This window comes from Topomyia yanbarensis, chromosome 2 (genome assembly GCF_030247195.1).
Source record: "Topomyia yanbarensis strain Yona2022 chromosome 2, ASM3024719v1, whole genome shotgun sequence".
NCBI classification, from domain to species: Eukaryota; Metazoa; Arthropoda; class Insecta; order Diptera; family Culicidae; genus Topomyia; species Topomyia yanbarensis.
The window spans coordinates 345,131,505-345,148,530 of record NC_080671.1 but is presented as its reverse complement, the minus strand read 5'-3'; the positions used below and the strand labels follow the sequence as shown (position 1 = coordinate 345,148,530).

At 38.1% G+C, this 17,026-nt stretch overlaps 1 protein-coding gene across 2 annotated transcripts in view; it reads right to left on the bottom strand.

Annotated features, from left to right (window-relative positions):
* Nucleotides 1-16,823, bottom strand: part of LOC131684137 (D-2-hydroxyglutarate dehydrogenase, mitochondrial) — an 89,495-nt gene extending 72,672 nt beyond the window's left edge. For both annotated transcript variants that reach the window (XM_058966722.1, XM_058966721.1), the window contains exon 1: nucleotides 16,562-16,823. The gene's annotated coding sequence lies outside the window, so the exon portion shown is untranslated. The remainder of the gene's footprint in view (nucleotides 1-16,561) is intronic.
* Between the last annotated feature and the right edge of the window lie 203 nt (nucleotides 16,824-17,026).

The following is a 17,026-nucleotide window of genomic DNA, read 5'->3' as shown; positions in this document are numbered from 1 at the left end:
AAATTATTCTAAGTTACATTTTTTGGAGTGAATTTTCATTGTGTATTTTTTGAAATTCGACAGAAAATGTTCGTATTAATAAAAGAAGGCTGTTTCATTGCGAATACGCGGTATACTTCGTAAAATCATGAAAAATTCTTAATGCTGGTTGAGAAATCATGAATTATTTGAATCGCGACGTGCTCACAAACTTAAGACCGAATAGAAAATACAGGAGCATCTACCATTGGATTATTTTGCTAAGACAAGAATAATATAGGAACAAGGTTCTACTCAGTTCAGAATCAGAATCGTTTAAGAAAACCTTCAGTATGAAATCCATAAAAATATATGCAGTTTATAACGAAGTAGTTTTCTTTAACCGATTTTTGACCTTAAATGCAATGTAATAAGAATTTTCCAGCAAACGTATTAATTATTTAAAAACCGGTTTTATGCCCGAAGGTTCATCCTTGTCGACTTTTTCGGGTGAAACTTCTTTAGCGATTTTTATGCTGAAGGATCTCAGTCCGATTTTTACACTTGAAGTTTAAATCGGATTTTTATGTTCTGCCAGCTTCAGAGACTACCTCGAATAAAATGTGGATTTTTTCATTATACACAGAAAACGAGATTTATCAATTACAGTAATATCAGAATAACTTCCTTCTAAAGGTTTTCTTTCACATATAGTCTAATGTACTTTAATACTCTGAATACGCGGAATATTCATGCCTTCAACAAAATTAGTAATGGAATGCCTTCAACAAAGTTTTTTTCATTTTGATTATAGAGGTTTTATCGAGGGGAACGTTACTTCAGAATAATTCTTATATTCCGTTCGATTTAGCATGAACTCGTATTTTTTCGGCAATTTTAGAAAATTAAGCAATTTTGCATCAAATCGAGAATTGCAAAAAACTTCGAAAAACTTAAAATTTAACTTATCTCAATTCAATTTAGCTCGAATTCCGACCAATTTGATGTAACTCTGTATGTAATGTAATTCTGGCAACAAAATTTATGTTTTTGTTTTGATTTGTTCTTGCCGTTATGCTGCTGGTAATGTTTTGTTTTAATTTCATCGAGCAATGAAACTGTCAAAAAGTGAATTTCGAGCAATTCAATTATCTTTTCATGACACATTTCCATTCTCGGACATTCCAAACCATTATCAAGTAATGTTGGTCATTCGTAACCGAGCGCCCTTTCAGCGGGCCTACTGCAAGTATCATCCGCATGGCGTTCCCCACATTTACCGCACCGTTGCTTATTGCTACAGTAGGTGGCCGTGTGACCTAGCTGCTTGCAATTGGAACAATTCATGACCGCCAAAGATAGCTCCAGACGCTCTAACGCAGAAATGCTTAAAAGAGCTGTTCCACTTATCTCCGAAAACCCATTCGTTCTCTTGCCAACTGACGATAACGCATCTAACGACCCTTCCCGATCAGAATGAAATAACAAGATTATAACAGAATGCAATTTTCGTAACATATTGTGTTTTAAATTTGGTCTCGTTAGTAGTTAAAATAACAGAAAATTATAACAAGTTACAACGGGAGATATAGTTTTGAAATATTCTTGTTTTGTGTTTCTGATCGGGTTGCGAGGAGCATTCTTTGGCTCTGCTTGGAAACTCTAGGAAAAGACCTAATCAAAACTCACCTGAACTTCCTCGTAAGGGTCCTTGTCCCAAACAAGGGTAAAAAATAAAAATAATTCATCAAGTGGAAGTGCTGCCACAAATCCGAAGATAATACCTCCTGGTTTTGGGAAATTGAGACACAACCAGGAGTTCCCAGCACTCCCCGGGGCACCAAAAATCCCAAGTGCTCCCATTTTACAGTCAGAAACTCAACCTAAAACGGGATTCCTTAAATTCTCTGATATTGTAGACTGGATATTCACAGCATTCAACATTACCGATCTTCTGAAAAGCTTGCTGGTTGCTATTCTACCAACAGTAAGAACATTTTTAAAACAGTTGACTGAACAATGGCCCCTCCTTACAGCGATCGTATCCTTCGATGGCTAACTTATTGGACGGAATCACGGATCTGATAACTGTTTTACAGTGGAACTGCAGAAGTATCATCCCCAAAATTGATTCATTAAAACACTTGCTAGATTACAATAATTGTGGTGCCTTTTCCCTATGTGAAATATGGCTTACTTCTAATATAAACCTTAACTTCCACGATTTTAACATTATCCGCTTGGATCGAGAAGACTCATATGGAGGGGTACTTTTAGGGATCAAAAAGTGCTACTCCTTCAATCGAATCAATTTCCCTTCGACACCAGGCATTGAAGTTGTCGCTTGTCAAACAACAATCAAAGGCAAAGATCTTTGCATTGCTTCTATTTACATTCCTCCTAGGGCCATGATGGGATATCGAAGACTCTCTAATGTGATTGAACACCTTCTCTCGCCCCGCCTGCTTCTTGGAGACTTTGACTCTCACGGTACAGAGTGGGGATGTCTGTACGACGATAATCGATCCTCGACAATTCCAGACCTTTGTGACAACTTCAATATGATAATTCTGAACACAGGGGAAATGACACGGATTCCTAGACCACCAGCGCCGGCAAGTGCACTGGACATATCTCTAGGCTCGACATCACTACGGTTAGATTGCAAGTGGGAGGTAATACCTGATCCCACGGTACTGACCACCTGCCGATTGTAATTGCAATCACCACTCGTTCAAGACCTTCGGAATCAATCAATGTTTCCTATGACCTCACACGAAACAATGATTGGAAGAGCTGCGCTGCTGAGATATCCAAAACTATCGATTCAACACAGGTACTTCCCCCGGAGGAAGAGTATAAGTTTTTGTCCAACTCGATTCTCGATATCGCGATTCAAACTCAGACGAAACGAGTACCCGGTGGGAACACCCAAAAACGTTCTCCCAACCCGTGGTGGGACAAAGAGTGCTCAGACGTGTACGCGGAGAAGGCTGCCGCGTATAAAGCCTTCCGGAGCGACGGGTTAGTCGCTAGCTATCGACTGTACGCGATATTAGAAAAGTGAATGAAAAATTTAATGAAAGCCAAGAAACGCAGTTACTGGCGCCGGTTTGTCGACGGCAAGAGAAACTTCGATGAGCACTCTTTGGGGCAAGGCCCGACGTATGCGAAACCGAAACAGTACTAACGAGAGCGAGGAATATTCAAACCGTTGGATATTCGATTTCGCCAAGAAGGTTTGTCCGGATTCCGCCCCGGCACAGACAACCTACCGCGCCGCGTCGCCTTACAATACCGCGAACGAAACACCGTTTTCGATGGTGGAGTTCTCACTTGTTCTCTTATCATGTAACAATAAAGCTCCAGGGCCAGACAGAATTAAATTCAACTTGTTGAAGAATCTACCAGACTCTGCCAAGAGACGCTTGTTGAATTTATTTAATAAGTTTCTTGAGGGTAACATTGTCCCACATGATTGGAGACAAGTGAGTGTCATCGCCATCCAAAAACCAGGAAAACCAGCCTCCGACCACAACTCGTATCGACCGATTGCAATGCTACCCTGTATCCGGAAGTTATTCGAGAAAATGATCTTGTTTCGTCTCGACAATTGGGTCGAAGCAAATGGCTTACTGTCAGATACACAATTTGGCTCCCACAAAGGCAAAGGGACGAACAATTGCCTTGCGTTGCTCTCAACAGAAATTCAAATGGCATATGCTAACAAAGAGCAGATGGGATCAGTATTCTTGGATATTACGGGGGCTTTCGATTCAGTTTCTATCAACATTCTTAATGACAAGTTGCACCAGCATGGTCTTTCACCAATTTTAAATAACTTTTTGCTAAACCTGTTGTCTGAAAAACAAATGCATTTCTCGCATGGTGATTTATCGACATCACGATTTAGCTACATGGGCCTTCCCCAGGGCTCATGTCTAAGCCCTCTTCTCTACAATTTTTACGTGAATGACATTGACGAATGTCTTGTCAATTCCTGCACGCTAAAGCAACTTGCAGATGACGGTGTGGTCTCTATTACAGGTCCCAAGGCCGTCGACTTGCAAGGACCACTGCAAAATACCTTGGACAATTTGTCTGCTTGGGCTCTCCAGCTGGGTATCGAGTTGTCTACGGAGAAAACTGAGCTAGTCGAATTTTCAAGGAAGCGTTAACCAGCGAAACTACAGCTCTAGTTAATGGATAAAACTATTGCTCAGGTTTCAACATTCAAATATCTCGGGGTCTGGTTCGACTCTAAAGGTACCTGGGGATGTCACATTAGGTATCTGAAACAGAAGTGCCAACAAAGGATCAACTTTCTCCGTACAATAACCGGTGGTGGGGTGCCCGCCCAGGAGACCTAATCAGGCTGTACCAAACAACGATATTATCAGTGATGGAGTACGGATGTTTCTGGTTTCGCTCCGTTGCGAGCATACATTTCATCAAACTAGAGAGAATCCAGTATCGCTGTTTGCGTATTGCCTTGAGTTGCATGCACTCGACCCATACGATGAGTTTAGAAGTGCTGGCGGGCGTCCTTCCACTAAAAAATCGATTTTGGGACCTCTCGTATCGATTGCTCATTCGATGCGAAATTTTGAACCCATTGGTGATTGCAAATTTCGAAAGGCTTTGTCGAGCTTAATTCTCAGACCCGATTTATGTCCTTGTACTTCGATTACATGGCACAGAACATCAATTCATCTTCGTATAACGTTAACTGTGCTAATCTCTTAGATACTTCTGCTCCAACTGTATTTTTCGACACACCCACGAAGGAAGAGATTTGTGGAATCCCGGATCACATTCGCCCACAAGTGGTCCCGAATATTTTCTATAATAAATACCATCAAGTCGACTGCGGCAAAATGTTCTACACTGACGGATCAATCCTCAACGGGTCCACAGGCTTCGGTATCTTCAACGAAAATCTTGCTGCCTCATTCAAACTCAATGATCCGGCTTCAATTTACGTTGCAGAATTAGCTGCCATTCAGTATACTCTCGGGATCATTGATACCCTGCCCGCAGACCATTACTTCATCGTTTCGGACAGTCTCAGCTCCATTGAGGCCATCCGTGCGGCGAAGCCTGGAAAGCACTCACCGTATTTCCTGGGGAAAATACGGCAATATCTGAGTGCTTTATCTGAAAAATCTTACCAGATTACCTTGGTTCGGGTCTGAGGCAATGAGAAGGCGGACTCTTTAGCCAAGGTGGGTGCATTAGAAGGCGACACTTACGAAAGACCAATTTGCTTCAATGAATTTCTCTCATCAGAGGACGCTCGAAAGTTGGCAAACTTCATGGAGCAATGGGCATCTGTGACGGAGGCTACATTCAATTATCCCGAAGGTATCAACGAATGCTTGGTTTAAGGGCTCGGATGTGAACCGGGACTTTATTCGTACGATGTCAAGGCTCATGTCCAACCATTACTCGTTTGATGCGCATCTCCGTCGTATAGGGCTTGCTGACAGTAATCATTGTGTTTGTGAGAACGGCTATCCCGACATCGAGCATGTTGTTTGGCTGTGCGCAGAGTACCGTGTTGCCAGGTCCCAACTAATAGCTTCCCTTCGGGCCCGAGGTAGATTACCCTATGTGCCAGTCCGGGACGTCCTGGCAAGCCGTGACCATGCCTACATTTTTCTTATCTACCACCTTTTAGAAAACTATTGATGTCAAAGTTTAATACATTTTCCCCTCTCATTCACAGTAGAACCTCATCAACCTCTCCCTGTATCTACAATATGGATTGCTTCCCGAGTCTACGATGCATACCTTTCTTGATAACCGTCCATCCAGAACATCATGACACATGTCACAAGAACATCATGATAGCATCGGAGTGCCAATAATCATCCGAAATATCGACCCTCCCCTCGCCCTGCGATTACAGGATGTAAACCACTACAATAAAGTGTGCATATCCCCCACAATCATCAACCAGCCAACGAGAATGTCAATTTTACAAAATTTTGCAATATGTATCCCACTTCCAACCTTTTTCCTTTACTAACATAAGAGGGGAGCGAGCCGCCCCTAAATACGGCTTTCTCTTCCCCCACTAACACGTGCGATGTACCTTAAAAATGAATTATCGGCCTCGTTAAGCTACCATATTTGGGCCTAAATAAACTTAGTTATATAAAAAAAGTGATGTTGGTAATTTGAACCTATTCGGAACCAACCAATGTCCATCTTGATCAATCCAATCAGAATGCTACATTATAAGTTCATTTCTCCAACAAGTCATGGAGTGTTGTCCCCCTCAGGTTTTAGGCGTAGTATCTCTCGGCTCTTTTTCAGGTTAGAAAAATTTCTCTTGTGTTGTTTTAAATAGTATTTTCGAAAACTTAGCTGAAGACAATAAAACTCGAAATAAATTAGTTTGAAGAATGAGTACTTTATAATTATTTCTAGGAAGATTAACCACCAAAATTATTTTAGTAGAACCTTATGTTGTAATATTCTTGAAAGATACTAAACATTAAAAGTTGACAGTTTCGAAATAATGTGATAGTGACGGTTGATTTTTTTAGCGTGAATGCTACTTCTCTTTATTATTAAAGCTCACAAGTCCAGAACGAGCCCTCGTATACAAAATTATATTACACCATTTAATTCATCTTTCAAACATACACCATTAATAGCTACTAACTTGAAATATTCTGAAATGATTATTATTTCAAATCCTGCTTAGAGGCTATTTATATAATTGATAATACAAAAAAAATCAAATGTTCATAAAAACCGATCCCTACCTGCTAGAGACACCATTTTTCATAATTTTTCTTCTACTTTCCAAAATATGTTTGTCGTAGTTAATCACATTGAGTTTTTGTCTCCACTCTACGCATTCTCAAAAAATACATTTTTAACAAATATTGAAATATATGGTATTTTTCGGTGAGCAAGTTTATGTTTATAGACATCAATTCTAGGACCTCGGCTAAGAGATCAGTTACAAGATCCAATTCCCAAAATTTTCCAAAAGTCCTAGTGATGCCTAAAACAATAGGTTCTCAATGTATTGATCAAACAGTATACTTCAAAAATTATTTTTGTACAATATTTAATTAAATTAATCAGTATCAAGTTTTTTTTCAATTCAATTACTCTTGCTTTGGGGAGGACACTGACCGTGGAAAATCCATTCACATTTTAAGATGGATCACAAAAACAAACAAAAAATCACTGCTCCTACATCATCGTTCCACAGTTACTCAATGGGCTACTTATGAAAATTGTGAAATTACACAGAACCAAAACAAGTTACCAAGCAACTTCGTTCGCGGCAAATGTTGAGCTTAAAATTTGCTATAAATGGCAATAGACTAAATATTTATTCGATGGATAAAAAAAGAATAATGTTCTTCATTGCAAATTTACTCTGGCTATTACAAAACAAACAAATATCCATTAAAAGAGATAGACTTATCAAAAGTCTTCCAAAATATAGCAACACGTGTAAAGAATTAGAAATCGTGAAATATGATTCTGTTCATGCATTATGATTTCATTGCTAATGTTTCATAGTTCTTGCTGTTCCGCCGTTGAGGCTAACGTGTTGTTGTTGAAAATAGTAAAACATAATTACATACATTCCCCGGCTCGTATGGGCAATACCCTCATGCCCATACGAGCCGTTATAGTTCTAAAACTTCATCAATAAGCGAGAATGCTACCAACTAATCAAGACATCTCAGTATCGTACTAAATAGAATCCAATGTGAACAAACTTCCACAACTGGAAATAAGGCTGCACTAAAAAATAAATTCGTAAATAGAATGAAAATGATCGTGCAATCCACGTTTTTTGCAACGAAGTATTTTCGTGCATTGTAAATAGTAGGTTTCGTTCATTCCATTAACTGAAAAATGGCCACTTGTTGAACGAAAGTCTTCGTAAATTTAAATTAAAAGGGTCGATCTGGCAAAATCGATTTTGTTTGCTCACCTCTATTGAGTACTAGAATGGTTGTGGTATTTTTTGTTGGTGACATTCACGAAATAATTATTTTTGTAAATTAATATTGTTGGGGATTTTGTGGCAGAAACCGTCAATAGCACAAATCAATTTTCGTGGGTTGATGACTAATAATTTATTTTGCATTTTTTTTTATGAAATACACGAACGTAATGTTTACCAACTTCTTTGGGGGCCCTTACTCGCATAATAAATGTGTCATAACAAAGAGCGGACATGATTGGAATTGAACAGAAATCCTGCCATTACTCCCTTTACACGATCACTAAAATGATATTACTACTAGTCATGATATTACTTATGCCTCGCAGTGATGGGTATTTCGAAAAAACTCGATTTTGCCTTTTCGATATTTTAATTTGCGGATGAGAAAATCGATTTTTCGAGGTAAAAAGTTAAACTCAAAATTAATTCTGTGATCGACTCGTTTCGCTTCGACAGAAATGATTCCTCCGGTTCGATGGCGGCTCGTTTGTAGGCAGAAGCGAATGGGAGTGTGCTTTTAGTGCAATCGACTTACTATGCTGCTGTCTAAGTTACTTATGCTCAGCAGCATACATCATGCATTCAGAGATGCAAATGGAACCGGTTTGAGGTAATTACACCCATCTGGTGGTAGTGTAAAAACTGCATATTGTGACTCTCTAACCCCAATAAAAGCACTTTCTTCGCCTGGATATTACGGCAAGGATGTCAATCTACGGAGGCATGTCGAGAAAGATGAAAAAACTCCGAAAATGCTAGCGAATGAAAGAACTCCCACGCCGCACGGAAAAAAGTCCGTTCAAAATTCATGAAAATAATATCACGACTTCGTGAATTGAACGATTTACGAAAACCAAGTTCCTGAAATGATGAATAATAATCCTTGTATTCATGAAACTTCGAATGTTTGGTTGGGTTACTGTTTTTGCTCCCTGGACATGTTTAGTTTTTATTATGATTCTTGTTATTCACTTGGGAATAAACAGCCGACAGCCAAAGGATGTGCATGATTTCAGGAGCTTATTCGCGGATTTTTTGATTTCTCTTCACGTTAGCATGCCATTTCATTCATGAGTTTTTTCTGTCGGACTAGCGGGATTTATGTTTATGATTTCAGGATCCTAGTTGCGATTTTCGTAATTTCTATTCACGTTTTCATGATATTTTAGTCAGTAGAGTGATTCATGTTCATGATTTCAGGATTTTAGTCACGTTTTTTGGTATTTTAATAAAGAGTATTGTGATTTATGTTCATGATTTCAGAAACTTTGCCATACTTTTTATAATTTCTATTCACGTTGTCGTTATATTGTAGTCACGAGTAGAAATTTATGCTTATTTTTGTTCATGATATCATCATCTTGGCCACGATTTTTTAAATTTTTGTTACGAAATGTATGTTGTATGTATGTTCATGATTTCAGGATCTTAGTCACGAATTTCATAATTTCTGGTCACGTTTTAATATTTGTTTCTAGACCTTATTTTCGTATAACTCAACTTTATATCAGCAGTGTTTTCATGGTATTCGTAATTTCTGTTCGTGTTATCGCGATCATAAAAGTTTGACTGATTCGCGGTATCTTGTTCTATGAACTATATCACGAATACGATTTGAGGTGCTCAGCGCAGATTACGTTTTCTGTACAGACATCACACTGAACCTTATCTAATGAATAACAATGTTCGAGGTCCTAATAGTTATCTTATATCTACTGCTCGTACCTATTACTGTTTGCCAGCAGCTAGACATTTTATGAAAAAGAGCATGGAACAAAAATGATTCGACGAGTAATGTTCCAAATTTTGCGAAATAGTACCCGTTAATCATTACTATGTTGCATAAAATTGAAAATGATTGGGGATATCGTCAAAATATCACAAGCGCGAAAATAGAAATCATGTACTAGAACCAGTTCACGAATCCATGCATAATATTTTATGATTTTGTGAACTATTTGACGAGCACGAATGGTTCGACGTGACTTGTACTAGGAATTGTGGATCAGTTCGCGAATACATGACTAATATTTTTGGATTTCGTGAACTACATCACGAGCACGAATGATAAGTCGTGACTATTATTCTAGGAATCATGAACCAGTTCTCGAATACATGAATAATATTTCATGATTGTGTTAACTATTTCACGAGCACGAATATTGGATCATGACTAATATATTAGGAATCATGAATTAGTTGACGAGGATTGAATGGATTGATGAACAAAATTCCGAGTTTCTTGAAATAGTTCACGAGAAAATATCAATAATGTTTTGATTTTGTAAACTAATGTTCCTAAATCTATGAATAGTCAATTTTTTGTTTTATGAATAATGTTCATGTGACTAGTTCACGCACAGAATATATTAGGCAATGACCTAGCGGAAAACGTGACTGAAGTTTACAAAACAAAAACATATATTTTCACTAATAAAAGTGTTATGCGGGCGTTACTGAAAGGAAATTGAACATTACTATACAACACATAATTTTTGTTCGCTCATGGTCCTGTTTTCGCCACGTAAAGACGTGATTGTTGCGGTACTCATGGTACGTTATTTACAATTTTACGAACAACTTTTTTCGCGCGGTCATGCTATTCCCAACAAATGAGGGAAAATACATATGGTGGCGCTCCCGACGTCCGAGATCTTTATCACTAGTTGAAATATTGCCATTGCTCCGGTTTCTCTGTGAATTAGCGCTGAAGAGAGAAAAACTCAAACTTGTTCATATCAAAACAAACGTACAGTTAGTGATGGTTCCACTGGAAACGAAAGTTGTCCACGAGATCCTCCTGAAACCGGCGGACACGGACGAAGTTATTGACTATTTGACCGTCGTAATGATCAACACTTACCTGATGCACAACAGCAAGGACACCATATTCTACCACTATTGAGGCTCTTTTGAGGTTGTTTTTGTTTGCATTGTTCATATTACGAGAGGTGCTCGTAAATATTAGTATATTTCATAAAAGTGACTAATAAATTTCGTCGTTTTGACGAAATACTCGTAATAAAAATAAAAGTCTTTCAATAGAACTACTAATAATTCATAAGATGTACGAAAAAATCGTATATTTTACGAAAAATTGTCTGTACGAAACTAATTCTTAGCGATTTACGAATATATTCTTTCAGTGTAAACACACTTACATTGGCAGTAATCTATAGGACAAAGTATCTAATCAGTGCATGAATGCACCCGACCCAACTGTTTAGAATCGTCTACTGAGAAGCAGTATAACAGATAGAATCTCACAGTAGCTGTCATACGCATATCACCCCACCGCTCGTATACTTTTTTTTCTCGGCAGATACATCTACACAAGGTCCGCCACCATTTATCGCCACTCATCAACGATACTCACCTACGATCTTCGAAAAGTATTCGTTTGAAGCAATGTTCATTTAGATAGTGAACTATAATAATCAATCAGAGAATTTGTAATCTTAATACTTCCTTAATGGAGTTCTTGCTCACTGACAAGTGTTGTATCATGATTGTAATGTAGGTACTAATACCCTAATTCGAAAAGAAGCAGATGTTTCATGCCTTCTGGAGAATGAACTCAAAATGGGGCGCTCCAAGAGAGAGAAAGAGAGAGAGAGAGAGAGAGAGAGAGAGAGAGAGAGAGAGAGCACTGCTACATCGGAATTCAATCAGACTAATTGCAATAACTTCAGTTCTAGAGCTGATCCTTGCAACTGTAAATACTCAAATGAAAGGCAATATTCACATTTATTGCCCTTACTTGTTTTTGTAAAGAAATCTCGCATCAAACAAAAGGTATAGCTGTTTAAAACCGTTGTTGTCCACAAACAACATGGGCATGAATGGGTTAATAAAAATCGTTCAAGCTTCAACCACAGAATATCATACACTTCTTTAGTCTTTTGTGAAATTTCCATGGAAATATCTCATTTCTGAACGACATTACGATCTTTTATATTGACGGTTTTAAGATTCATAATAATAACATAAAATTAAAGTAACCCATAGATTCTTGAATAGGCTCATAATTTCAACCACAAGCTTTCAAATCCAAAATTAGTAGTATTTGACCAAGTCACAGTAGATTGAATGAGGTGATTCGAACAGAATTTTTTCTCGGATTTTATGTCGCACGATTTCCTCTGATTTTTTGATGATAGTTGCCATCACACAACTATGCTGTTATATGCATTTTGACTATTTAAATATTTTGGAAAAATATGAAGGTTCACCCCAATGACGATACAAATTTATTTCATTTTCTTATAGAAAACAAAAAATTAATGAAAAGTCCACGTGGACATTCCCAATACCCCCATCCCCCTTCCCCATGGACAAGCGTGGACTTTCTCGTGAGGAGAGGGGAGGGCTCCTCAGTTATCCACTTGGTATATGGATGGCTCCTTAGGAGATAAGCATCTTTCACGACTAAATTGACAATTCAAACGTATCTTTAACAACCAAGTAGGGGAACATGGGGAGACTTGACCAAGCGCAAAATTCTATTTTCGGCTATGGCGTCTTCTATTCGATTCTTAATTTTTTTTCAAAAATATTTTTATACTTGTTTCGATCCCTTAAGGTAATTTTGAAAGTTTGGAGTAAAAAATCCTTTCCTTGCAGAAAATATTACGTGATTAATAAATTTGCATTTAATTATGTAATTTTTTATCAAACTTTGTATGGACATATCTACTCGACTAATAATTACTATTAAAGGACTAATATACCATCTTAATCCTTGTGAAGCAGTGAAATGATTTTACATAAACTGGAATATTGGAATAGTTATTACTATAATTCTCATGAAATTGAACGCAATAACTAATGTTGGGGAGACTTGACCAAGATTTTATGGGGAGACTTGACCAAGTGGCGATCAGCTGAAGAAAGATACAAAATTCCTAATATTTATTATGCTTTGGTATCTACTGTTAATGTTAATCACGCCATAAAAAAATCCCACCCCAAACATAAGTCTTTATATTTCAAAATTTGTAAGCAAAGTTAGCAATAGTAGGACTGATTTCGTGATGTGTGAACATGCAATGCAACCAGTACAGTTAATCCATAAAAAGAAATGCATTTAAAAAAATCAAAATTTATCAAATGCAACCCTTTCATATTTTTTACTGCTCCCTAAGGATCTCGACAATAGGGAAAAAATAATTACAGTATGTTTTATGTCATTATTTTTTGTTATGATTTTTTAAAATTCTCTTGGTCAAGTCTCCCCACGCCATGGTCAAGTCTCCCCGCAATGGGGAGACTTGACCAGAAAAAACGATCACAGAAAAACTTTTGTAACTTTTCAAAAATTAAATTAAAAATTCTGCAAAAAATCATGAAGACGCGCAATAACTTTGTGCATTATATCTGAATGATTTTTGGGGGATTGAAGGCTTTTTTAGAGATTTATGCAGTTTTAGCTGAAAACCTGGTCAAATCTCCCCATGTTCCCCTAAATCACGATTCTCCTTGGTTGACCGATTTTCTCCTTAAATAATAATGTTAAATGAGATCACACAGTTCGCTTGTGTCCATAGTTTAAAAAACGCAGGCTATGCCATTCCAATAGCTGCAAAACACAAATGCACTCATGCAACGTCGCATACTGGTTTTTGAGCGATTTTCGCAAAAAACATTGAGGTCTCTTCGGATGTTCTATGATAAGCCAAGACCTTCGTTTTGGTGTTATAGTTACAATGATTAATCCCCCTCGAAGTATGATATTCGCCACTGCTTTTGAAATTATAAAAACAAGATGAAATCTACGAAATGTTGAAGAGCTTTTTTTTGCGAACATCTTTACTGAAGATCAAAAAACTCTATAGTAAACTCGAAGTTGTTTGTGCATGACTCTTAAAAACTTTTTAACATAACTTATTATCATATGCAGAACAAGCATCAGCATATTACAGAAAGTTGTTCGTCTTGCCAAGATACATCCCAAGTAACAATTGAAGTTTTATAGCATGCTACAAGTGCAATCTAAGTTTTATGATTAGCTATAAAACTACCATAAAACCTCAATTGTTACTAGGGATATCCTTTCATCTTGGAGTTTAGCGGTTATAGAGTTTTTTTTTATAAAATTACGAATGTTTCAATAGGGTTACTACTATTGAAACGAATTTCATGTTAACTATACCAAATACAAATTAAATACGCCTAGGTCCCATACAAATGGTGATTCACTTCTTGGCAAAACAGCCGTCTTTCGATTTGTACTGGGAAATTGGCGGAATTTCAAAAGTAAACAGATACTCTCACTGTTTCTTGGGTCTTGTTGAATTTTTCCTCCAGTATTACTGATTTTTGGAATGCGATTTGCTTCTTTCCTAAGCATACGTTATTATTTTTTCTAATCTAATTTTTGAAAATAGCTTTCGATTAGATGGTCATCTTGGCTTATTGGCTCAAAAAATGCACTTTTTCTGGCCATTTTCATCTTTTTGGCCAACGCCACAGGTAATATCGATGTCATTTCGACTAGAATGCTATCTTGAAAATCTACTGTGCTGATTGCAAAACTTTGACTCCTTAAATGATCCGTTCGAGTCCAATTTGGAGATCTCGGTGGTCAGACACCTGGGACGGGACTCGCGGGTCGATGTTTTCTTTTTCATTTATTATTTTCCGTTTCTAATACTGCTCATATACGCTCTCATTCTGGTTCACATATTGCTCGCATGCTCTCTCGTTCTGGTTCACACTGGTTCAAAGTGACGTTTGAGAGCTGGATCAATTTAACACTTTTTTTTCTATCCGCACCTTTTTTCGACACAACTTCATCATCTCGGCAAAAAACAATCGCGAAAAAATCATAGCGATAAATTAGGTATTAAATTTGCGTTTCGACTTCGTCTCATCAGCATCCAAAATAAACTTAGTGACAGAACTAAGCTAGCGCTGAGTTGACGCTGGGTCAAAAAAACGAAAACGCTCTTCGTGTTGCGAACAAACCATTAGTCCTGCGCGATGTGCCGCAAGAAAATGAGTTCTAATGAAGCTGAAGAGAATTAATCCTATCACTAAGTTAGTGTCAGATTCTGATGAGACGAAATCGAAGCGCATATTCTAACTAATTTAACAAGACAATGTTAAGACAATGTTCTCCTTAGAGGAGAACAAATAGTTTTAACCTAAATTTTGCTCCATTACGGAGAAATATAGCATAGAACCATTACGATGCTTGTTCATAGTATATAACTCAAACTCCAATGCCGACGGTGTTATTATTCCAGCCAAGCTTTCTGCCAGATTTAACAGCATCTAAATATCGATTTTTGAGATCAATGCAATCTATCTGCGTATTGTGTTGTTCCACATTTCCACCAATCATTTTCCTATTTAAGGTAACTCTCAAATTAAAACTCAATCACAAACATACTTCCTCTCATCTTTCAGTTTAGCAGAAAACAAAACACTAATGATTCTGCAGTTCTGAAAGTGCAGGAAATCATTCACCAAATCACACACCACGAACTAACAACTCATTTCCGTCGGTGTGGGAAAAGTGAAATGCCAAAACAAAAACCTTTAACGCATGCTGGTCCAATTCCACTGAAAGGAAAGGTTCAACAAACTCGAGCCGAGCTAACGTCGGTCGGTCGTAATTCAGCGAAAGATCGTTTGCCACTTCAGTCAGGTATTTCCCACACGCACACAGGCACTCTCCCGGCCGGTTTGCTTCGTCCACCAGCAGACAGACTTCCAGCCAAGTCGAAGTCGAGCGCTTCCAGATTGCACTGCTCCCACTCTCGGTTTGCTGCCTAACAGCTACTACGTACGGTTCCACGGCCCGTTCCGAAATGATTGAAATATACGGCGAAGCTGTAGTCGGTGCAAATTTAATTTCACCTCCTGCTTTTCACCTCTACCAGCTGCTACTCCAACGTGGTGTTACCACCAAAACAAGCCGTTCTCACCAATACACACTTGCATTGTCGGCTACACTAATACTAGCGTGTATGAGGAACAGTACTTTACACGGCGTGCACAGTTTGACAAACGGTATAAGCATCAAATTTTGCAATTACTGACCGTGCAGCGAAGTTTATGTTTGTTTTTCTTTGCAGTACACTGTCTGCCTGCGTTGAAGCTAACGCCGTCAAGGTCAAGGAAACAGGCGTTCCTATTCCGTCATGCGTTGACGCGACGCAGAAAGTCCTTGCTTGACGGTAGTCGGTTTCCCCCGAATCGATCATCGTCTAACCTAATTTCAATAGCGTGAAAGGTTTCCGTCTAGTCAAAATCAATAATTTAGCTCTCGTTGGGAATTTTCCTCTCCGTTGTGAACCTTGTTGACCTTCTGTCGTTTTTTTGATGCGGTGCTACATCAGTGTAGCGAGTAAAGGAAGGTAGACTTGTTACACTACACCCAAGCAGGCGGTGTTACACCGATGTAGTTCTACTATAAAATGTCAATTTATTTCCTTAAATATTTATTATATTCTATGTTTTATATAAAGTTAAACACAGTAGTAGAATTAAAAATCTCATTATTCCAATTTGAGAGTTACGAATACAGTTGAACCAATTGTGTTACACAAAACTTCCGTTGAGATTACTAACTCAAAAAAAAACATCGTGAAAACCGCTCAACGTACTTACAATCAGAAAACATAAAAACTGCTACCGAACTGATACCAGCTGATTAAAATTCACTCCGGCTCACTTTAACCTAGTGTAGCAAAAATCGATCCTGCCGTCGGCCAACCAATGTCACAGACTAACCCAGCTGTATATGGTTATATTATCAGTCCTAATTTTGTGAGAATTTGCACTCCGCAAATGGCCCAACTCTCGAGCACACATGGACGAAGAATCACGCCGCTCAATGATGCGAATGGAATGGGACTGCAGGGAATTCAGATTATAGAGGAGATGACAGTTACAGTAACAGTAACAACAAAAATTACTGCGAGTGTTGATAAAATCGGAACGAAGAGCTGTGAGTACGGAGGTGGCCAAAATATTTGCTGCTCTCACACCTATCGTCGCCCAACGTAGTTTGTCTACGGCGATAAACGTCACTCAATGAGCGTTGTTTGGGCTGTCATTCACAGCAACACCAAC